The sequence below is a fragment of the Rhea pennata genome, chromosome 5, assembly GCF_028389875.1.
Source record: "Rhea pennata isolate bPtePen1 chromosome 5, bPtePen1.pri, whole genome shotgun sequence".
NCBI lineage: Eukaryota > Metazoa > Chordata > Aves > Rheiformes > Rheidae > Rhea > Rhea pennata.
Genome location: NC_084667.1, coordinates 116,710 through 140,342, shown reverse-complemented (window position 1 = coordinate 140,342; position 23,633 = coordinate 116,710).

The window sequence follows — 23,633 nt, the reverse complement described above, 5'->3', positions numbered from 1 at the left end:
CAGGGCTGGGGGAAGCGGTACCTGCGGGTTGCGCGTTCTCGTTTACCTTGCGCGCGTGCGCGCGCGCGTGTTTGCGTTAGAGCTGCTTTTGTGCTTAGAAGCACCTTTGGATTCTTACGATTTTCCGCAGAGCTTTGCTTTGCTCCGTACTTTCGTAGGGTGATGGATTTTACGGTGCCTGCGTCGACAGGTGCTGGCTGGCTAAGTTGTAATGTCCCGAGGGAGACCCTTAGGCAAGGCCGAGGCGCTCGGGGAGGGAGCCTGCCGGAAGAACGTCGCCCGGGAGGGGTCGGCGGCCTCGAGCTGTAGGCGCTGACGCGCGTGGCTCGTTCTGTCGGACGCAGAGAGGTTGCGGAAACTTTAGCTCGGCTTTACGCCGTACGGCGGTAGTATTTTTGTGTTTCTAAATTGCGTTAATCCTCGGCATTCTGAACAGCAGGGAACGACGACGGGCCGTCGTGAAGAACTGCAGGCTGCCGCCCTCCGACCTCGGCAGGTGACGCGCCGAGAGCAGCCGGGAGAATCCGAATGCCGGTCTTGGCGAGTTCTCTGCCTGTTGCTGACGAGGAGCCTTTGACAGTAGGAAGGTTGGCAGCGTCCGTACCCGAACCGTGGAGTAGTAAGCTGCAGTTCACGGACCAGCAGAGGAGGCGGGGGGCGGGGGGGGCGGGGGGGGGGGGATAGGGGGATAGTGACCGGTTGAAGGGGTTGATTGCACGGACTCCTGATAGGTTCTGATCAGAAGATGTTTATCCGTGTCAGAAGGCAAAATATATCTATCGATACAGTAAGCACGAGTTGTGCACGCGACACACACAGCGCGGTGATTGGGTATACAGCGACAAGCACGCGCTCCAGCTGCTAAAGCGATTGGTTATGTCCCTTGATACAGTTTTCTCACAAGCAGACACCACGGTTATCTGCTTGGCTCATATTCTGCGTTCTTGTTCTGTTTCTCACAGCACACCTGCTTCTAGTCTCAGTTGAAGGACGGGTCGCCTAGCTCAGCGTCTAACAAACCCCACAACCGGTGGCCCGGTCGCTATGGCGCTGCTGTTGCTAGCAGAGCCACCAGGTCTGTGTGAAGCCTTAGGTGCCTGCTTGGAGCAGTGTTTTGGTCTGCTCACCTGGAAGAAGCAGCGAGGCCTAAAACAAGACTTTGTTGCGGCTACGTGGGTAAGCTGCGACCCCACGTGTCTTTGCCTTGCTTTGCTGCCTCATGTCGTAAGAGCGACTTGGGAATAAAAACCGCTTACGGGGGTGCTTAAGGGAGGATCTGCGTTCTGCCCGGCTTAGGGAGCTATAGCGAAAGCTTGGGGAGGGAGGGGAGGGGAGGGAGGAGCACTGAACTGAGAATCTCCCAGTGACCTCGGTGGCTTGATTTGTTTGCAGGACAGTGGTCTGAGGGTGGGGGCGGTCTGGGAGAGTTTCAAACAGGACAGGAAAGAGCAAGGAGGGTTTGAGAGCGTGGACGAACCAGGTGCCCAGGGTACTGAAGTTGTTAAGGGCTGAGAGCATTTGGGGTTAAGCATCTGAAAGGGGCTAGCGCACGGGGAATAGTCAAATGCCGTGACGGAACGCAAGGCTCCTCTCCAGCCTGGGCCTGTGCGTGCGCCCCGGCTCTTGCGGACGCCCCGGAGCTGTAGGCAAACAGGCGAGCAGCCCGGCAGGCGAGCGGGCTCGGAGCGTGGCGAGGGCTGTCCGTGCTGTGCGGATCCGTCCGCTTCCGTTCCCCGTCTCCTCGTCCAGCCCGCCCTCCTTTGGGTTTGTAACCTTCCCCTGCACCCAGCGTTCGGCTCTGCGCGCAGACCTCAGGGCTGGGCTTCGTGCGGCCCAGGCCCGTGCCACCGAGACCGGCGATGGGACGGGCGAGCCGAGCGCTGTGCGGCGGGCGAGCCGAGCGCTGGGCAACGAGCGTCCTGCAGGGCTCTAGCCTGGCGCAGGGCAGAAGCGCGCAGACAGGCGAGCTCAGGCGTCGTCCTCTCCGTTCTCAGAGCTGAGTGCTCTCCCTGAAGGCGAAAGCGGAAGGGGTAGGTCGTCGGCTACTCGGACACCTGCCGCGTCAAGGGCGGCAGCGGGAGCTGACCCTTCCCCGACGGACGGACGCCGGTGAGGACTCTTTGGGTGTCACAAGGTAAGGGAAAGCGTGCCGGCGTCCAGCTCGGTGGCTGGCTCGCTCCCAGGTGGTGTTTCTGCACGGCAAAACAATAAACGGTTGCTTTAATTCTTTGCGCTCGTGCCTGTGGTTCTGGCTGTGCCTTTGCCATGAGGACGATGCCCGGGGGGAGAGGGTTACGCGTTGCGCCTGGGGCCCGCAGCCGGCGGCCGAGCCCCTTGCGCTTCGGAGCGCCTGCGGTTCCCGGGGAGCTCGGTGCCGTTGACGGGGCCGTGGGGAATCGCCCTTGCGTGGCCTGGACCCTCGGGACTCTGGGCGGGGGGCGATCCCCATCGTGGTGGGGGCAGCCAGGGCCCCTCCAGGGCCGCTGCGTGCCTGGAGCTGGGAGCGCCCGTGGGAACGGGGAGAGCCTGCGGGCGCCGTGCCGTCAGCCGCGCTGAGCCCTGTGAGGTGCCTGATGGTGTGCCCCCGAGGCCCTTTGTTTGTGTTTTGGTTTGCCCCAGAGCCCCGCGTTTGCCCTCTGGTACCCTCAGGAGCCTTCAGTTCACGGTTTGGGCTGCCCCCAAGGCCCCCGTGTGCCTCGGGGCCCTGCGTTTGCTTTGCGGCCCGCGCCAGAGTTCTCCGTTTAGCTTTGTCGTCTGCCGCAGAGTTTGGCGAGTGCCCCCCAGGGCCCTCCTCCTGCCTTTCGGTGCCCCCAGAATCGTTCCGTTTGCTCTGTCGTCGCCTTTTCTCTACCTTTGTGGCCCCCACAGGTCCCGCTCGGTTCCCTTGTGCCCCGAGCGCTCCCTTTTGCTCCCCGTGCGCTCCGGGGCTCTGCCTTGAGCTTTCAGGGAGCCGCTCCCGGGAGCGGGGGTGCCTCTGGTGCCCTGGGAGCCCCCGCCGGGGCTGAGGGCCGTTGCTGCCGCCCCCTTGCCGACAGGCTGCGGCTGCGGGAGCCGGGGCTGGGAGGCGGCCCGGGGGGGGCCGCTGCTGGCGATGGCGGGGGTGGGCCCTGGCCAGGAGCGGAGCAGCGTTTGGGGCGAGCTGGCGCCGGGGCCGGTCCGGGAGCTGGGAACCGGGGTGCGGAGCAGCACCCGCTGGAAGCGGCAGGGCGGCTGCAGCGCGGAGGAGGTGAGGGGTGTCAGGGGGGTCGGTCTGCGCCGCGGGTCCGGCGCGTGGCCCCGCGGATGGGAACGTGCGGGGCGGGGGGGGGGGCACAAGCGGTGCGCGCTGCCGGGGGGGGGTGGAAGAGCGGCGCACCGAGGCTGCGGGAGGGCAGGGGGTGCGCCGGGGCTGCGGAGGGCGGGGAGAAAGGGGGTGCGCGCGGGGGTGGGGGGGGGCGCAAGAGGGGGGCGTCTTGGGCCAGCTGGGGATCGCGTGTGGGAGCGGGAGGAGGGAGCTGAGGGGAAGCCCTAGGCAGGATTGCGGGGAAGGGGCGGAGGCGGTGTCGGAACTGCCGCGGGTCCGGTCGCGGGAGCGCCGGAGGGTATTGGGGGACGGCGCGGGACGGGCCGGCCGTAGGGCCAAAGTTATTGGAGCGTTGCGCGGCAGCCGCGCGGCACGCCGGGAGCGGTAGTCTTCCGACACTGGGCTTCCGGTGCGCCATCTTCGTGCCGCGCGGCACGCCGGCAGCGGTAGTTCTTTCGCCGCTGCGCTGCCGCGCGGCCATATTGCTCAGGCGCTCGTTACTGCGGGGCAGCGCATGCGCACTGCGTTCCGCCGTACTCACTGCTGCCCTCGCCCGTCGATAAGGCGGTATTGCAACAGATATGGCAGGCGCCCGCGCACTGCGTTCCGCCGCGCTCACCGCTGCCCTCGAGGGTCGGAAAAAAAGCAGGCGCGCACCTGAGGCGGGAAAGCGCCTACGCCCTGCCCGCTGCAGTGCTCGTTACCGTCCCCTCGTTTCGAGAGTGCTCGACTGCACCCGAAACGGCGCCGCGCATGCGCACAGCCTCCCGCTCCGCTCTCTGCTGCCCTCGCCTGTCCGCATTGCGGTACTGCACCCGAAACCGGGCCGCGCATGCGCACTCCCTTCGGCCCGCTCTCTGCTGCCCTCGCCTGTCCGCATTGCGGTACTGCACCCGAGACGGGGCCGCGCATGCGCACCGCTTCCCGCCCCGCTCTCTGCTGCCCTCAAATGTCCGCATTGCGGTACTGCACCCGAAACCGGGCCGCGCATGCGCACTCCCTTCGGCCCGCTCACTACTGCCCTCAAATGTCCGCATTGCGGTACTGCACCCGAGACGGGGCCGCGCATGCGCACTGCCTCCCGCCCCGCTCACTACTGCCCTCAAATGTCCGCATTGCGGTACTGCACCCGTAGACGGGGCCGCGCATGCGCACTGCCTGCCCCGCTCTCTGCTGCCCTCAAATGTCCGCATTGCGGTACTGCACCCGAAACGGCGCCGCGCATGCGCACTCCCTTCGGCCCGCTCTCTGCTGCCCTCAAATGTCCGCATTGCGGTACTGCACCCGAAACGGCGCCGCGCATGCGCACTCCCTTCGGCCCGCTCACTACTGCCCTCAAATGTCCGCATTGCGGTACTGCACCCGTAGACGGGGCCGCGCATGCGCACTGCCTCCCGCCCAGCTCTCTGCTGCCCTCGCCTGTCCGCATTGCGGTACTGCACCCGCAGACGGGGCCGCGCATGCGCACTGCCTGCCCCGCTCTCTGCTGCCCTCAAATGTCCGCATTGCGGTACTGCACCCGAAACGGGGCCGCGCATGCGCACTGCCTCCCCTGCTCTCTGCTGCCCTCGCCTGTCCGCATTGCGGTACTGCACCCGAGACGGGGCCGCGCATGCGCACTCCCTTCGGCCCGCTCTCTGCTGCCCTCAAATGTCCGCATTGCGGTACTGCACCCGAAACCGGGCCGCGCATGCGCACTGCCTCCCGCCCCGCTCTCTGCTGCCCTCAAATGTCCGCATTGCGGTACTGCACCCGAAACCGCGCCGCGCATGCGCACTCCCTTCGGCCCGCTCACTACTGCCCTCAAATGTCCGCATTGCGGTACTGCACCCGTAGACGGGGCCGCGCATGCGCACTGCCTCCCGCCCAGCTCACTACTGCCCTCGCCAGTCCACATTGCGGTACTGCACCCGTAGACGGGGCCGCGCATGCGCACTCCCTTCGGCCCGCTCTCTGCTGCCCTCGCCTGTCCGCATTGCGGTACTGCACCCGTAACCGGGCCGCGCATGCGCACTCCCTTCGGCCCGCTCTCTGCTGCACTCGCCTGTCCGCATTGCGGTACTGCACCCGAGACGGGGCCGCGCATGCGCACTCCCTTCGGCCCGCTCACTACTGCCCTCAAATGTCCGCATTGCGGTACTGCACCCGTAGACGGGGCCGCGCATGCGCACTGCCTCCCCCCGCTCTCTGCTGCCCTCGCCTGTCCGCATTGCGGTACTGCACCCGTAACCGGGCCGCGCATGCGCACTCCCTTCGGCCCGCTCACTACTGCCCTCAAATGTCCGCATTGCGGTACTGCACCCGTAGACGGGGCCGCGCATGCGCACTGCCTCCCGCCCAGCTCACTACTGCCCTCGCCAGTCCACATTGCGGTACTGCACCCGTAGACGGGGCCGCGCATGCGCACTGCCTCCCCCCGCTCTCTGCTGCCCTCGCCTGTCCGCATTGCGGTACTGCACCCGTAACCGGGCCGCGCATGCGCACTCCCTTCGGCCCGCTCTCTGCTGCACTCGCCTGTCCGCATTGCGGTACTGCACCCGAGACGGGGCCGCGCATGCGCACTCCCTTCGGCCCGCTCTCTGCTGCCCTCAAATGTCCGCATTGCGGTACTGCACCCGTAGACGGGGCCGCGCATGCGCACTGCCTCCCCCCGCTCTCTGCTGCCCTCGCCTGTCCGCATTGCGGTACTGCACCCGTAACCGGGCCGCGCATGCGCACTCCCTTCGGCCCGCTCTCTGCTGCACTCGCCTGTCCGCATTGCGGTACTGCACCCGAGACGGGGCCGCGCATGCGCACTCCCTTCGGCCCGCTCTCTGCTGCCCTCAAATGTCCGCATTGCGGTACTGCACCCGTAGACGGGGCCGCGCATGCGCACTGCCTCCCCCGCTCTCTGCTGCCCTCGCCTGTCCGCATTGCGGTACTGCACCCGAGACGGGGCCGCGCATGCGCACTGCCTCCCGCCCCGCTCTCTGCTGCCGTCAAATGTCCGCATTGCGGTACTGCACCCGAAACCGGGCCGCGCATGCGCACTGCCTCCCGCCCCGCTCTCTGCTGCCCTCAAATGTCCGCATTGCGGTACTGCACCCGAAACCGGGCCGCGCATGCGCACTCCCTCCCGCCCCGCTCACTGCTGTTCTCGCGGGTCCAGAAGCCAGTACTGCCGCCCCCCCCGGCCTCCCCTGCGTGCGGAGAATACCGCCGGCAGCAGACGCGCGCACTGCCGCGCCTCTCCGCTCTTTCGGCCGCAGGTAAGCGCACGGGCCCGGCTCCTCGCCCCTTCCCGGTGCTCATGGACCGGTAGCGCAGGGCGCTTCTCCTTATCGCTGCTCCCTGGGGTCGCGGGGACGGCCAGTGCCGCCCCGGAGCTGCTCCGCGCTACTCTCGCACCGGAGCGGCCCCGGAGCCCGCTCGCTGATGCCCGTCGGTTTCTCGGGCACGGGCAGAGCAGCCTCGGGGCGCTCGCCGCTCGGGGCGAGCCCCGCGGGGCCGCGGCGCCCTGCGGCTCGCACGCGGGAGCCGCGAGAGCGCCGCCCCGGCTCTCGCCTCCTCCCCGCTCCCGCCGCCCCTCCCGCCGCGGCCGCGGCCGCAGCCGGCGCATGCGCGGTGCTCGACCGCCGGGCCGCTGCTGCGGCTGCGCCCGGTTGGCGGGCGGCGCATGCGCGGCGCCGGGGAGCAGCATGGCGGCGAGCAGGGACGGAGCTTTCGCGCGGCGGCGGCGGGCTGAGGCTGCCTGAGGTGGAGGAGCGGGGGGTGCCCGTGAGGCGAGCGCGCCCCTTCGGGTGGCCGCGGGTGTCGGGCTGCCGCCTGCTCGCTGAGGCCGTGGCTGCGCGGAGGCGGCGGTGCGGGGCTCGGGGCGGCGGGGGCTGGGGCCCGGCTCGGCCCCGCCGGGAGCGCCGGGCGGGGTCTGCGCGGCGCCGCGTGTGCCGCAGCGCGGGTCCGACCCCCCCTCGCCACGTGTCGCCTTTAGGGCCCCGGCTCCTGCCCAGCTGCTCGGGGCGCAGCCCGGAGGAGCGGGGCCGCAGGCGGGCCCCGGAGCGCTGCTGAGTCCCGGGAGGCTTGAACCCTCTGCGCCAAAGCGGCCGAGGGAGAACTCGGGTCGGGCGCGGTGAGCGCAGCCCCAAGTCATTCGCTTGAGAAGCGTGGCCGGGCAAGCGGGCGGATGGGTAGAAGAAAGAGGCTCCCAGAGCCTCCTGAGGCCCCCGCCCCCAGCCAGGCACAGCCTGAGAAACGTTGACGGGTGACGGCACAGCTGCCAAACCGATTTTTTCCCTCTCTTCGCCTGAGCCGCCTCTCGGAACTCTCTGTAGGCGCAAGATGCGGCTGGTCTGGGATAACTGCGCTGTGCGCAATGCTTCAGGGGAGCGTTAACATGAAACTGCAGGCTAAGGAGTCGCCTAGTAAAATAAAAGGCTCGGGAAAAGCCTAAGAGAGCACTGATGGGCCCTGGGAAGCCCCAGGGATGCTACAGAAAAGAGCCTGGCTTTTTTTCAGGCACCTCCTCAGAGCAGAGAAATGGCTTACCCCAGCCTGCGGGAGAATGGGTGCTATTAATAACAGCCTTTCCTTACCACGGGCATTGCGAAAGCAGAAGGGACTAGAGAGGATGCGTAGCAGGTTATGGACTCTCTGCAAAGTTTAAGCGAACAACAGTCCCCTCTTAAAGTAGAACCGGTTTTGTCCTAAGTAATAGATGAACGTGGCTGAGAGTAACGTGAAGAGAAGCGGTTGCGTCTGTCACCCTCGGGGCCTCGGGGAAGTAGTGTCTAAAACCCGGTACCCTCGTGGCTTCATCAGCCTTCTCGGTCTGTCTGGCAGGGTAGTCCCCGGAAGGGGGCATCTCCAAGAGAAGCGGCTAGACCCAGCGACCCAGCCGTTCGCTTTGGTCGCCACCTGTGAGGCGAGCATCCGAGCGCAACGGGAGTCCGGGAGCTGTATCGAGAAGGTAATAGGTCTGAAAGAGAGACCGGCACGTCGAGTGCTGTCGCTCTTCCGTGTAGTTAAGGGCCGAGAGAATTCTCGGTTAAGCGCGTGCGTGCAAGGCTTTGAGAAAGGATGCGGAGCAGTAACGATAATACCGAAGCGGAATAAAAACAAGGTTTCACGGAAGGCGGCGTAGGTAAGTGTCAGGTGATGCGCCTGCCTGTCTAATAACCTAGCCCTGTTGGCTGTATGCAGCGTTTCCAAACAGTTTACCCTGTACTGTGTGATACAAAGTGCTGTATTAAGCCCTTTCCTTTCGGGGGGGGGGGGGTGGGGGGGGGAGGGAGGGAGGGAGAAAAAAAAAACAGGGACACAGTAAAGAGAAAAAGAACGCGCGTAAATCTAAGCCTTTCGTTGCCAGCAAAATGCCAGTTTCTCTCTTTGTTACAGAGCTGGAACCAACGACAGCAAATGCTCTCGGAGAGGGAAGCCGGACGAACGGCGTGTAGGGGATTAATACCCAAGGGACGGGGTTGAAACGAGGAGGCAGAAACGCAGCGGACCCTCGGTATCCCCAGCAGCTGCCAGGGTAGCGGCAGGTGTTCCGCCACGGGCAAGTCAAGGTAACTCCCGACAGTGACTGTTAGTTATTTTGGCCTCCCGGAGGCAGCGCCGAGGCCCAAGCAAGCCGTTCCTACCCCGTGGGTATCGCTAGCGGCATCTGCCTTAGTTTTGCTTTGGTCGTTTCTATTTTGTTTTGTTATCGCACGCGCGTGGATAGAAGGGGAAAGGCGTGACGCTTTTGAGGTTAATTGGCGCGGCCGAAGTAGAAGAGACCAGGAAAACGTAAGCAAGCTGAAGTAATAAAATCAACCGGGACCGGCTGAGAGCTGTCCCCGTCTCCCCCAAAGGAAAACCCGTTCCTCCCGACTAGGCAGGATCGCCGTTAAGAGCGATCGGAATAATAGGTCACCAACGTGTAACGGGAGGCCTGTGCAGCTCCCAAACAAGTCTGCTCCGTACGTGTATTTCTGGGTGCGTGACTTTGTATGTCTACAAAACGTGCTCTTTTAAAAGCTGCAGGGCAGCAAATCGTTATCTTCGGGGAACGATGGTGAAGCGGCCAGAGTTACGGGAGAGGGAGAGAGAGAAAGAGAGAAAAGGAAAGAGGGGGAGAGGGGAAAACAGAGAGAGAGGGAGAGAGAGAGAAAGCGTGCGCCCTGTAAAACGAAGAGGTCGTTTTCGGAGGGCTCAGTTAGCGCAACCCGCAGCTAGTTACCTGGCAATGGCATCTGGGGGAGGAGGAAGCCCGTAGGTGGAGGAGACGTTAAAGCCTTGTGGAATGAATTAGCATCTCCTGCCCGCAAATTCCTAGGACAAGGCGAGCCTTTTCCAGTAATGCTTTCCGCATCTGGTGACTCTGTGGGAGCAGCACCGTCAGAAAAGAGCGGTAAGGGAAAGCGGGTGCCAACGGCACCGTCCTCGCGTCCCCTTTGGGGCCGGAACGCAAATTCTCTGGCTGTGAGAAAGACCGTTTAGCAGCGCCCTGGGCTGTAACTGTCTGCGATACTTCTCCCTTTGACAGCACAGAGGCGGTCCGACGCACTCAGATCCCTCTAAAGTGGAAACGCCAGGCCTAGGACTAGACAGCAGGGGATCATCTGTCCGAGCGGCACGATGAGCACTAACCTTAACGAGCAGGGGGTTACTGTGCGGGTGTTACAGGAAGGGGATGTTGCGCGTGTCTGCGTTGACCGAGGGGCAGAGCACGTTGCGCCCAAAAATGCGGACAGAGAAGGTTTCTGACAGATTAATCTCTAGCGGCTACTTAGTCTAACTTCCCTTTCGCAGCAAACCCGAGTGTCGTCGTAGCCCCCAGAGCAGGGCTGGGGGAAGCGGTACCTGCGGGTTGCGCGTTCTCGTTTACCTTGCGCGCGTGCGCGCGCGCGTGTTTGCGTTAGAGCTGCTTTTGTGCTTAGAAGCACCTTTGGATTCTTACGATTTTCCGCAGAGCTTTGCTTTGCTCCGTACTTTCGTAGGGTGATGGATTTTACGGTGCCTGCGTCGACAGGTGCTGGCTGGCTAAGTTGTAATGTCCCGAGGGAGACCCTTAGGCAAGGCCGAGGCGCTCGGGGAGGGAGCCTGCCGGAAGAACGTCGCCCGGGAGGGGTCGGCGGCCTCGAGCTGTAGGCGCTGACGCGCGTGGCTCGTTCTGTCGGACGCAGAGAGGTTGCGGAAACTTTAGCTCGGCTTTACGCCGTACGGCGGTAGTATTTTTGTGTTTCTAAATTGCGTTAATCCTCGGCATTCTGAACAGCAGGGAACGACGACGGGCCGTCGTGAAGAACTGCAGGCTGCCGCCCTCCGACCTCGGCAGGTGACGCGCCGAGAGCAGCCGGGAGAATCCGAATGCCGGTCTTGGCGAGTTCTCTGCCTGTTGCTGACGAGGAGCCTTTGACAGTAGGAAGGTTGGCAGCGTCCGTACCCGAACCGTGGAGTAGTAAGCTGCAGTTCACGGACCAGCAGAGGAGGCGGGGGGCGGGGGGGGCGGGGGGGGGGGATAGGGGGATAGTGACCGGTTGAAGGGGTTGATTGCACGGACTCCTGATAGGTTCTGATCAGAAGATGTTTATCCATGTCAGAAGGCAAAATATATCTATCGATACAGTAAGCACGAGTTGTGCACGCGACACACACAGCGCGGTGATTGGGTATACAGCGACAAGCACGCGCTCCAGCTGCTAAAGCGATTGGTTATGTCCCTTGATACAGTTTTCTCACAAGCAGACACCACGGTTATCTGCTTGGCTCATATTCTGCGTTCTTGTTCTGTTTCTCACAGCACACCTGCTTCTAGTCTCAGTTGAAGGACGGGTCGCCTAGCTCAGCGTCTAACAAACCCCACAACCGGTGGCCCGGTCGCTATGGCGCTGCTGTTGCTAGCAGAGCCACCAGGTCTGTGTGAAGCCTTAGGTGCCTGCGTGGAGCAGTGTTTTGGTCTGCTCACCTGGAAGAAGCAGCGAGGCCTAAAACAAGACTTTGTTGCGGCTACGTGGGTAAGCTGCGACCCCACGTGTCTTTGCCTTGCTTTGCTGCCTCATGTCGTAAGAGCGACTTGGGAATAAAAACCGCTTACGGGGGTGCTTAAGGGAGGATCTGCGTTCTGCCCGGCTTAGGGAGCTATAGCGAAAGCTTGGGGAGGGAGGGGAGGGGAGGGAGGAGCACTGAACTGAGAATCTCCCAGTGACCTCGGTGGCTTGATTTGTTTGCAGGACAGTGGTCTGAGGGTGGGGGCGGTCTGGGAGAGTTTCAAACAGGACAGGAAAGAGCAAGGAGGGTTTGAGAGCGTGGACGAACCAGGTGCCCAGGGTACTGAAGTTGTTAAGGGCTGAGAGCATTTGGGGTTAAGCATCTGAAAGGGGCTAGCGCACGGGGAATAGTCAAATGCCGTGACGGAACGCAAGGCTCCTCTCCAGCCTGGGCCTGTGCGTGCGCCCCGGCTCTTGCGGACGCCCCGGAGCTGTAGGCAAACAGGCGAGCAGCCCGGCAGGCGAGCGGGCTCGGAGCGTGGCGAGGGCTGTCCGTGCTGTGCGGATCCGTCCGCTTCCGTTCCCCGTCTCCTCGTCCAGCCCGCCCTCCTTTGGGTTTGTAACCTTCCCCTGCACCCAGCGTTCGGCTCTGCGCGCAGACCTCAGGGCTGGGCTTCGTGCGGCCCAGGCCCGTGCCACCGAGACCGGCGATGGGACGGGCGAGCCGAGCGCTGTGCGGCGGGCGAGCCGAGCGCTGGGCAACGAGCGTCCTGCAGGGCTCTAGCCTGGCGCAGGGCAGAAGCGCGCAGACAGGCGAGCTCAGGCATCGTCCTCTCCGTTCTCAGAGCTGAGTGCTCTCCCTGAAGGCGAAAGCGGAAGGGGTAGGTCGTCGGCTACTCGGACACCTGCCGCGTCAAGGGCGGCAGCGGGAGCTGACCCTTCCCCGACGGACGGACGCCGGTGAGGACTCTTTGGGTGTCACAAGGTAAGGGAAAGCGTGCCGGCGTCCAGCTCGGTGGCTGGCTCGCTCCCAGGTGGTGTTTCTGCACGGCAAAACAATAAACGGTTGCTTTAATTCTTTGCGCTCGTGCCTGTGGTTCTGGCTGTGCCTTTGCCATGAGGACGATGCCCGGGGGGAGAGGGTTACGCGTTGCGCCTGGGGCCCGCAGCCGGCGGCCGAGCCCCTTGCGCTTCGGAGCGCCTGCGGTTCCCGGGGAGCTCGGTGCCGTTGACGGGGCCGTGGGGAATCGCCCTTGCGTGGCCTGGACCCTCGGGACTCTGGGCGGGGGGCGATCCCCATCGTGGTGGGGGCAGCCAGGGCCCCTCCAGGGCCGCTGCGTGCCTGGAGCTGGGAGCGCCCGTGGGAACGGGGAGAGCCTGCGGGCGCCGTGCCGTCAGCCGCGCTGAGCCCTGTGAGGTGCCTGATGGTGTGCCCCCGAGGCCCTTTGTTTGTGTTTTGGTTTGCCCCAGAGCCCCGCGTTTGCCCTCTGGTACCCTCAGGAGCCTTCAGTTCACGGTTTGGGCTGCCCCCAAGGCCCCCGTGTGCCTCGGGGCCCTGCGTTTGCTTTGCGGCCCGCGCCAGAGTTCTCCGTTTAGCTTTGTCGTCTGCCGCAGAGTTTGGCGAGTGCCCCCCAGGGCCCTCCTCCTGCCTTTCGGTGCCCCCAGAATCGTTCCGTTTGCTCTGTCGTCGCCTTTTCTCTACCTTTGTGGCCCCCACAGGTCCCGCTCGGTTCCCTTGTGCCCCGAGCGCTCCCTTTTGCTCCCCGTGCGCTCCGGGGCTCTGCCTTGAGCTTTCAGGGAGCCGCTCCCGGGAGCGGGGGTGCCTCTGGTGCCCTGGGAGCCCCCGCCGGGGCTGAGGGCCGTTGCTGCCGCCCCCTTGCCGACAGGCTGCGGCTGCGGGAGCCGGGGCTGGGAGGCGGCCCGGGGGGGGCCGCTGCTGGCGATGGCGGGGGTGGGCCCTGGCCAGGAGCGGAGCAGCGTTTGGGGCGAGCTGGCGCCGGGGCCGGTCCGGGAGCTGGGAACCGGGGTGCGGAGCAGCACCCGCTGGAAGCGGCAGGGCGGCTGCAGCGCGGAGGAGGTGAGGGGTGTCAGGGGGGTCGGTCTGCGCCGCGGGTCCGGCGCGTGGCCCCGCGGATGGGAACGTGCGGGGCGGGGGGGGGGGCACAAGCGGTGCGCGCTGCCGGGGGGGGGTGGAAGAGCGGCGCACCGAGGCTGCGGGAGGGCAGGGGGTGCGCCGGGGCTGCGGAGGGCGGGGAGAAAGGGGGTGCGCGCGGGGGTGGGGGGGGGCGCAAGAGGGGGGCGTCTTGGGCCAGCTGGGGATCGCGTGTGGGAGCGGGAGGAGGGAGCTGAGGGGAAGCCCTAGGCAGGATTGCGGGGAAGGGGCGGAGGCGGTGTCGGAACTGCCGCGGGTCCGGTCGCGGGAGCGCCGGAGGGTATTGGGGGACGGCGCGGGACGGGCCGGCCGTAGGGCCAAAGTTATTGGAGCGTTGCGCGGCAGCCGCGCGGCACGCCGGGAGCGGTAGTCTTCCGACACTGGGCTTCCGGTGCGCCATCTTCGTGCCGCGCGGCACGCCGGCAGCGGTAGTTCTTTCGCCGCTGCGCTGCCGCGCGGCCATATTGCTCAGGCGCTCGTTACTGCGGGGCAGCGCATGCGCACTGCGTTCCGCCGTACTCACTGCTGCCCTCGCCCGTCGATAAGGCGGTATTGCAACAGATATGGCAGGCGCCCGCGCACTGCGTTCCGCCGCGCTCACCGCTGCCCTCGAGGGTCGGAAAAAAAGCAGGCGCGCACCTGAGGCGGGAAAGCGCCTACGCCCTGCCCGCTGCAGTGCTCGTTACCGTCCCCTCGTTTCGAGAGTGCTCGACTGCACCCGAAACGGCGCCGCGCATGCGCACAGCCTCCCGCTCCGCTCTCTGCTGCCCTCGCCTGTCCGCATTGCGGTACTGCACCCGAAACCGGGCCGCGCATGCGCACTCCCTTCGGCCCGCTCTCTGCTGCCCTCGCCTGTCCGCATTGCGGTACTGCACCCGAGACGGGGCCGCGCATGCGCACCGCTTCCCGCCCCGCTCTCTGCTGCCCTCAAATGTCCGCATTGCGGTACTGCACCCGAAACCGGGCCGCGCATGCGCACTCCCTTCGGCCCGCTCACTACTGCCCTCAAATGTCCGCATTGCGGTACTGCACCCGTAGACGGGGCCGCGCATGCGCACTGCCTCCCGCCCCGCTCACTACTGCCCTCAAATGTCCGCATTGCGGTACTGCACCCGTAGACGGGGCCGCGCATGCGCACTGCCTGCCCCGCTCTCTGCTGCCCTCAAATGTCCGCATTGCGGTACTGCACCCGAAACGGCGCCGCGCATGCGCACTCCCTTCGGCCCGCTCTCTGCTGCCCTCAAATGTCCGCATTGCGGTACTGCACCCGAAACGGCGCCGCGCATGCGCACTCCCTTCGGCCCGCTCACTACTGCCCTCAAATGTCCGCATTGCGGTACTGCACCCGTAGACGGGGCCGCGCATGCGCACTGCCTCCCGCCCAGCTCTCTGCTGCCCTCGCCTGTCCGCATTGCGGTACTGCACCCGCAGACGGGGCCGCGCATGCGCACTGCCTGCCCCGCTCTCTGCTGCCCTCAAATGTCCGCATTGCGGTACTGCACCCGAAACGGGGCCGCGCATGCGCACTGCCTCCCCTGCTCTCTGCTGCCCTCGCCTGTCCGCATTGCGGTACTGCACCCGAGACGGGGCCGCGCATGCGCACTGCCTCCCGCCCCGCTCTCTGCTGCCCTCAAATGTCCGCATTGCGGTACTGCACCCGAAACCGCGCCGCGCATGCGCACTCCCTTCGGCCCGCTCACTACTGCCCTCAAATGTCCGCATTGCGGTACTGCACCCGTAGACGGGGCCGCGCATGCGCACTGCCTCCCGCCCAGCTCACTACTGCCCTCGCCAGTCCACATTGCGGTACTGCACCCGTAGACGGGGCCGCGCATGCGCACTGCCTCCCCCCGCTCTCTGCTGCCCTCGCCTGTCCGCATTGCGGTACTGCACCCGTAACCGGGCCGCGCATGCGCACTCCCTTCGGCCCGCTCTCTGCTGCACTCGCCTGTCCGCATTGCGGTACTGCACCCGAGACGGGGCCGCGCATGCGCACTCCCTTCGGCCCGCTCTCTGCTGCCCTCAAATGTCCGCATTGCGGTACTGCACCCGTAGACGGGGCCGCGCATGCGCACTGCCTCCCCCGCTCTCTGCTGCCCTCGCCTGTCCGCATTGCGGTACTGCACCCGAGACGGGGCCGCGCATGCGCACTGCCTCCCGCCCCGCTCTCTGCTGCCGTCAAATGTCCGCATTGCGGTACTGCACCCGAAACCGGGCCGCGCATGCGCACTGCCTCCCGCCCCGCTCTCTGCTGCCCTCAAATGTCCGCATTGCGGTACTGCACCCGAAACCGGGCCGCGCATGCGCACTCCCTCCCGCCCCGCTCACTGCTGTTCTCGCGGGTCCAGAAGCCAGTACTGCCGCCCCCCCCGGCCTCCCCTGCGTGCGGAGAATACCGCCGGCAGCAGACGCGCGCACTGCCGCGCCTCTCCGCTCTTTCGGCCGCAGGTAAGCGCACGGGCCCGGCTCCTCGCCCCTTCCCGGTGCTCATGGACCGGTAGCGCAGGGCGCTTCTCCTTATCGCTGCTCCCTGGGGTCGCGGGGACGGCCAGTGCCGCCCCGGAGCTGCTCCGCGCTACTCTCGCACCGGAGCGGCCCCGGAGCCCGCTCGCTGATGCCCGTCGGTTTCTCGGGCACGGGCAGAGCAGCCTCGGGGCGCTCGCCGCTCGGGGCGAGCCCCGCGGGGCCGCGGCGCCCTGCGGCTCGCACGCGGGAGCCGCGAGAGCGCCGCCCCGGCTCTCGCCTCCTCCCCGCTCCCGCCGCCCCTCCCGCCGCGGCCGCGGCCGCAGCCGGCGCATGCGCGGTGCTCGACCGCCGGGCCGCTGCTGCGGCTGCGCCCGGTTGGCGGGCGGCGCATGCGCGGCGCCGGGGAGCAGCATGGCGGCGAGCAGGGACGGAGCTTTCGCGCGGCGGCGGCGGGCTGAGGCTGCCTGAGGTGGAGGAGCGGGGGGTGCCCGTGAGGCGAGCGCGCCCCTTCGGGTGGCCGCGGGTGTCGGGCTGCCGCCTGCTCGCTGAGGCCGTGGCTGCGCGGAGGCGGCGGTGCGGGGCTCGGGGCGGCGGGGGCTGGGGCCCGGCTCGGCCCCGCCGGGAGCGCCGGGCGGGGTCTGCGCGGCGCCGCGTGTGCCGCAGCGCGGGTCCGACCCCCCCTCGCCACGTGTCGCCTTTAGGGCCCCGGCTCCTGCCCAGCTGCTCGGGGCGCAGCCCGGAGGAGCGGGGCCGCAGGCGGGCCCCGGAGCGCTGCTGAGTCCCGGGAGGCTTGAACCCTCTGCGCCAAAGCGGCCGAGGGAGAACTCGGGTCGGGCGCGGTGAGCGCAGCCCCAAGTCATTCGCTTGAGAAGCGTGGCCGGGCAAGCGGGCGGATGGGTAGAAGAAAGAGGCTCCCAGAGCCTCCTGAGGCCCCCGCCCCCAGCCAGGCACAGCCTGAGAAACGTTGACGGGTGACGGCACAGCTGCCAAACCGATTTTTTCCCTCTCTTCGCCTGAGCCGCCTCTCGGAACTCTCTGTAGGCGCAAGATGCGGCTGGTCTGGGATAACTGCGCTGTGCGCAATGCTTCAGGGGAGCGTTAACATGAAACTGCAGGCTAAGGAGTCGCCTAGTAAAATAAAAGGCTCGGGAAAAGCCTAAGAGAGCACTGATGGGCCCTGGGAAGCCCCAGGGATGCTACAGAAAAGAGCCTGGCTTTTTTTCAGGCACCTCCTCAGAGCAGAGAAATGGCTTACCCCAGCCTGCGGGAGAATGGGTGCTATTAATAACAGCCTTTCCTTACCACGGGCATTGCGAAAGCAGAAGGGACTAGAGAGGATGCGTAGCAGGTTATGGACTCTCTGCAAAGTTTAAGCGAACAACAGTCCCCTCTTAAAGTAGAACCGGTTTTGTCCTAAGTAATAGATGAACGTGGCTGAGAGTAACGTGAAGAGAAGCGGTTGCGTCTGTCACCCTCGGGGCCTCGGGGAAGTAGTGTCTAAAACCCGGTACCCTCGTGGCTTCATCAGCCTTCTCGGTCTGTCTGGCAGGGTAGTCCCCGGAAGGGGGCATCTCCAAGAGAAGCGGCTAGACCCAGCGACCCAGCCGTTCGCTTTGGTCGCCACCTGTGAGGCGAGCATCCGAGCGCAACGGGAGTCCGGGAGCTGTATCGAGAAGGTAATAGGTCTGAAAGAGAGACCGGCACGTCGAGTGCTGTCGCTCTTCCGTGTAGTTAAGGGCCGAGAGAATTCTCGGTTAAGCGCGTGCGTGCAAGGCTTTGAGAAAGGATGCGGAGCAGTAACGATAATACCGAAGCGGAATAAAAACAAGGTTTCACGGAAGGCGGCGTAGGTAAGTGTCAGGTGATGCGCCTGCCTGTCTAATAACCTAGCCCTGTTGGCTGTATGCAGCGTTTCCAAACAGTTTACCCTGTACTGTGTGATACAAAGTGCTGTATTAAGCCCTTTCCTTTCGGGGGGGGGGGGGTGGGGGGGGGAGGGAGGGAGGGAGAAAAAAAAAACAGGGACACAGTAAAGAGAAAAAGAACGCGCGTAAATCTAAGCCTTTCGTTGCCAGCAAAATGCCAGTTTCTCTCTTTGTTACAGAGCTGGAACCAACGACAGCAAATGCTCTCGGAGAGGGAAGCCGGACGAACGGCGTGTAGGGGATTAATACCCAAGGGACGGGGTTGAAACGAGGAGGCAGAAACGCAGCGGACCCTAGGTATCCCCAGCAGCTGCCAGGGTAGCGGCAGGTGTTCCGCCACGGGCAAGTCAAGGTAACTCCCGACAGTGACTGTTAGTTATTTTGGCCTCCCGGAGGCAGCGCCGAGGCCCAAGCAAGCCGTTCCTACCCCGTGGGTATCGCTAGCGGCATCTGCCTTAGTTTTGCTTTGGTCGTTTCTATTTTGTTTTGTTATCGCACGCGCGTGGATAGAAGGGGAAAGGCGTGACGCTTTTGAGGTTAATTGGCGCGGCCGAAGTAGAAGAGACCAGGAAAACGTAAGCAAGCTGAAGTAATAAAATCAACCGGGACCGGCTGAGAGCTGTCCCCGTCTCCCCCAAAGGAAAACCCGTTCCTCCCGACTAGGCAGGATCGCCGTTAAGAGCGATCGGAATAATAGGTCACCAACGTGTAACGGGAGGCCTGTGCAGCTCCCAAACAAGTCTGCTCCGTACGTGTATTTCTGGGTGCGTGACTTTGTATGTCTACAAAACGTGCTCTTTTAAAAGCTGCAGGGCAGCAAATCGTTATCTTCGGGGAACGATGGTGAAGCGGCCAGAGTTACGGGAGAGGGAGAGAGAGAAAGAGAGAAAAGGAAAGAGGGGGAGAGGGGAAAACAGAGAGAGAGGGAGAGAGAGAGAAAGCGTGCGCCCTGTAAAACGAAGAGGTCGTTTTCGGAGGGCTCAGCTAGCGCAACCCGCAGCTAGTTACCTGGCAATGGCATCTGGGGGAGGAGGAAGCCCGTAGGTGGAGGAGACGTTAAAGCCTTGTGGAATGAATTAGCATCTCCTGCCCGCAAATTCCTAGGACAAGGCGAGCCTTTTCCAGTAATGCTTTCCGCATCTGGTGACTCTGTGGGAGCAGCACCGTCAGAAAAGAGCGGTAAGGGAAAGCGGGTGCCAACGGCACCGTCCTCGCGTCCCCTTTGGGGCCGGAACGCAAATTCTCTGGCTGTGAGAAAGACCGTTTAGCAGCGCCCTGGGCTGTAACTGTCTGCGATACTTCTCCCTTTGACAGCACAGAGGCGGTCCGACGCGCTCAGATCCCTCTAAAGTGGAAACGCCAGGCCTAGGACTAGACAGCAGGGGATCATGTGTCCGAGCGGCACGATGAGCACTAACCTTAATGAGCAGGGGGTTACTGTGCGGGTGTTACAGGAAGGGGATGTTGCGCGTGTCTGCGTTGACCGAGGGGCAGAGCACGTTGCGCCCAAAAATGCGGACAGAGAAGGTTTCTGACAGATTAATCTCTAGCGGCTACTTAGTCTAACTTCCCTTTCGCAGCAAACCCGAGTGTCGTCGTAGCCCCCAGAGCAGGGCTGGGGGAAGCGGTACCTGCGGGTTGCGCGTTCTCGTTTACCTTGCGCGCGTGCGTGCGCGCGTGTTTGCGTTAGAGCTGCTTTTGTGCTTAGAAGCACCTTTGGATTCTTACGATTTTCCGCAGAGCTTTGCTTTGCTCCGTACTTTCGTAGGGTGATGGATTTTACGGTGCCTGCGTCGACAGGTGCTGGCTGGCTAAGTTGTAATGTCCCGAGGGAGACCCTTAGGCAAGGCCGAGGCGCTCGGGGAGGGAGCCTGCCGGAAGAACGTCGCCCGGGAGGGGTCGGCGGCCTCGAGCTGTAGGCGCTGACGCGCGTGGCTCGTTCTGTCGGACGCAGAGAGGTTGCGGAAACTTTAGCTCGGCTTTACGCCGTACGGCGGTAGTATTTTTGTGTTTCTAAATTGCGTTAATCCTCGGCATTCTGAACAGCAGGGAACGACGACGGGCCATCGTGAAGAACTGCAGGCTGCCGCCCTCCGACCTCGGCAGGTGACGCGCCGAGAGCAGCCGGGAGAATCCGAATGCCGGTCTTGGCGAGTTCTCTACCTGGTGCTGACGAGGAGCCTTTGACAGTAGGAAGGTTGGCGGCGTCCGTACCCGAACCGTGGAGTAGTAAGCTGCAGTTCACGGAGCAGCAGAGGAGGCGGGGGGCGGGGGGGGCGGGGGGGGGGATAGGGGGATAGTGACCGGTTGAAGGGGTTGATTACACGGACTCCTGATAGGTTCTGATCAGAAGACGTTTATCCGTGTCAGAAGGCAAAATATATCTATCGATACAGTAAGCACGAGTTGTGCACGCGACACACACAGCGCGGTGATTGGGTATACAGCGACAAGCACGCGCTCCAGCTGCTAAAGCGATTGGTTATGTCCCTTGATACAGTTTTCTCACAAGCAGACACCACGGTTATCTGCTTGGCTCATATTCTGCGTTCTTGTTCTGTTTCTCACAGCACACCTGCTTCTAGTCTCAGTTGAAGGACGGGTCGCCTAGCTCAGCGTCTAACAAACCCCACAACCGGTGGCCCGGTCGCTATGGCGCTGCTGTTGCTAGCAGAGCCACCAGGTCTGTGTGAAGCCTTAGGTGCCTGCTTGGAGCAGTGTTTTGGTCTGCTCACCTGGAAGAAGCAGCGAGGCCTAAAACAAGACTTTGTTGCGGCTACGTGGGTAAGCTGCGACCCCACGTGTCTTTGCCTTGCTTTGCTGCCTCATGTCGTAAGAGCGACTTGGGAATAAAAACCGCTTACGGGGGTGCTTAAGGGAGGATCTGCGTTCTGCCCGGCTTAGGGAGCTATAGCGAAAGCTTGGGGAGGGAGGGGAGGGGAGGGAGGAGCACTGAACTGAGAATCTCCCAGTGACCTCGGTGGCTTGATTTGTTTGCAGGACAGTGGTCTGAGGGTGGGGGCGGTCTGGGAGAGTTTCAAACAGGACAGGAAAGAGCAAGGAGGGTTTGAGAGCGTGGACGAACCAGGTGCCCAGGGTACTGAAGTTGTTAAGGGCTGAGAGCATTTGGGGTTAAGCATCTGAAAGGGGCTAGCGCACGGGGAATAGTCAAATGCCGTGACGGAACGCAAGGCTCCTCTCCAGCCTGGGCCTGTGCGTGCGCCCCGGCTCTTGCGGACGCCCCGGAGCTGTAGGCAAACAGGCGAGCAGCCCGGCAGGCGAGCGGGCTCGGAGCGTGGCGAGGGCTGTCCGTGCTGTGCGGATCCGTCCGCTTCCGTTCCCCGTCTCCTCGTCCAGCCCGCCCTCCTTTGGGTTTGTAACCTTCCCCTGCACCCAGCGTTCGGCTCTGCGCGCAGACCTCAGGGCTGGGCTTCGTGCGGCCCAGGCCCGTGCCACCGAGACCGGCGATGGGACGGGCGAGCCGAGCGCTGTGCGGCGGGCGAGCCGAGCGCTGGGCAACGAGCGTCCTGCAGGGCTCTAGCCTGGCGCAGGGCAGAAGCGCGCAGACAGGCGAGCTCAGGCGTCGTCCTCTCCGTTCTCAGAGCTGAGTGCTCTCCCTGAAGGCGAAAGCGGAAGGGGTAGGTCGTCGGCTACTCGGACACCTGCCGCGTCAAGGGCGGCAGCGGGAGCTGACCCTTCCCCGACGGACGGACGCCGGTGAGGACTCTTTGGGTGTCACAAGGTAAGGGAAAGCGTGCCGGCGTCCAGCTCGGTGGCTGGCTCGCTCCCAGGTGGTGTTTCTGCACGGCAAAACAATAAACGGTTGCTTTAATTCTTTGCGCTCGTGCCTGTGGTTCTGGCTGTGCCTTTGCCATGAGGACGATGCCCGGGGGGAGAGGGTTACGCGTTGCGCCTGGGGCCCGCAGCCGGCGGCCGAGCCCCTTGCGCTTCGGAGCGCCTGCGGTTCCCGGGGAGCTCAGTGCCGTTGACGGGGCCATGGGGAATCGCCCTTGCGTGGCCTGGACCCTCGGGACTCTGGGCGGGGGGCGATCCCCATCGTGGTGGGGGCAGCCAGGGCCCCTCCAGGGCCGCTGCGTGCCTGGAGCTGGGAGCGCCCGTGGGAACGGGGAGAGCCTGCGGGCGCCGTGCCGTCAGCCGCGCTGAGCCCTGTGAGGTGCCTGATGGTGTGCCCCCGAGGCCCTTTGTTTGTGTTTTGGTTTGCCCCAGAGCCCCGCGTTTGCCCTCTGGTACCCTCAGGAGCCTTCAGTTCACGGTTTGGGCTGCCCCCAAGGCCCCCGTGTGCCTCGGGGCCCTGCGTTTGCTTTGCGGCCCGCGCCAGAGTTCTCCGTTTAGCTTTGTCGTCTGCCGCAGAGTTTGGCGAGTGCCCCCCAGGGCCCTCCTCCTGCCTTTCGGTGCCCCCAGAATCGTTCCGTTTGCTCTGTCGTCGCCTTTTCTCTACCTTTGTGGCCCCCACAGGTCCCGCTCGGTTCCCTTGTGCCCCGAGCGCTCCCTTTTGCTCCCCGTGCGCTCCGGGGCTCTGCCTTGAGCTTTCAGGGAGCCGCTCCCGGGAGCGGGGGTGCCTCTGGTGCCCTGGGAGCCCCCGCCGGGGCTGAGGGCCGTTGCTGCCGCCCCCTTGCCGACAGGCTGCGGCTGCGGGAGCCGGGGCTGGGAGGCGGCCCGGGGGGGGCCGCTGCTGGCGATGGCGGGGGTGGGCCCTGGCCAGGAGCGGAGCAGCGTTTGGGGCGAGCTGGCGCCGGGGCCGGTCCGGGAGCTGGGAACCGGGGTGCGGAGCAGCACCCGCTGGAAGCGGCAGGGCGGCTGCAGCGCGGAGGAGGTGAGGGGTGTCAGGGGGGTCGGTCTGCGCCGCGGGTCCGGCGCGTGGCCCCGCGGATGGGAACGTGCGGGGCGGGGGGGGGGGGCACAAGCGGTGCGCGCTGCCGGGGGGGGGGTGGAAGAGCGGCGCACCGAGGCTGCGGGAGGGCAGGGGGTGCGCCGGGGCTGCGGAGGGCGGGGAGAAAGGGGGTGCGCGCGGGGGTGGGGGGGGGCGCAAGAGGGGGGCGTCTTGGGCCAGCTGGGGATCGCGTGTGGGAGCGGGAGGAGGGAGCTGAGGGGAAGCCCTAGGCAGGATTGCGGGGAAGGGGCGGAGGCGGTGTCGGAACTGCCGCGGGTCCGGTCGCGGGAGCGCCGGAGGGTATTGGGGGACGGCGCGGGACGGGCCGGCCGTAGGGCCAAAGTTATTGGAGCGTTGCGCGGCAGCCGCGCGGCACGCCGGGAGCGGTAGTCTTCCGACACTGGGCTTCCGGTGCGCCATCTTCGTGCCGCGCGGCACGCCGGCAGCGGTAGTTCTTTCGCCGCTGCGCTGCCGCGCGGCCATATTGCTCAGGCGCTCGTTACTGCGGGGCAGCGCATGCGCACTGCGTTCCGCCGTACTCACTGCTGCCCTCGCCCGTCGATAAGGCGGTATTGCAACAGATATGGCAGGCGCCCGCGCACTGCGTTCCGCCGCGCTCACCGCTGCCCTCGAGGGTCGGAAAAAAAGCAGGCGCGCACCTGAGGCGGGAAAGCGCCTACGCCCTGCCCGCTGCAGTGCTCGTTACCGTCCCCTCGTTTCGAGAGTGCTCGACTGCACCCGAAACGGCGCCGCGCATGCGCACTGCCTCCCGCTCCGCTCTCTGCTGCCCTCGCCTGTCCGCATTGCGGTACTGCACCCGAAACCGGGCCGCGCATGCGCACTCCCTTCGGCCCGCTCTCTGCTGCCCTCGCCTGTCCGCATTGCGGTACTGCACCCGAGACGGGGCCGCGCATGCGCACCGCTTCCCGCCCCGCTCTCTGCTGCCCTCAAATGTCCGCATTGCGGT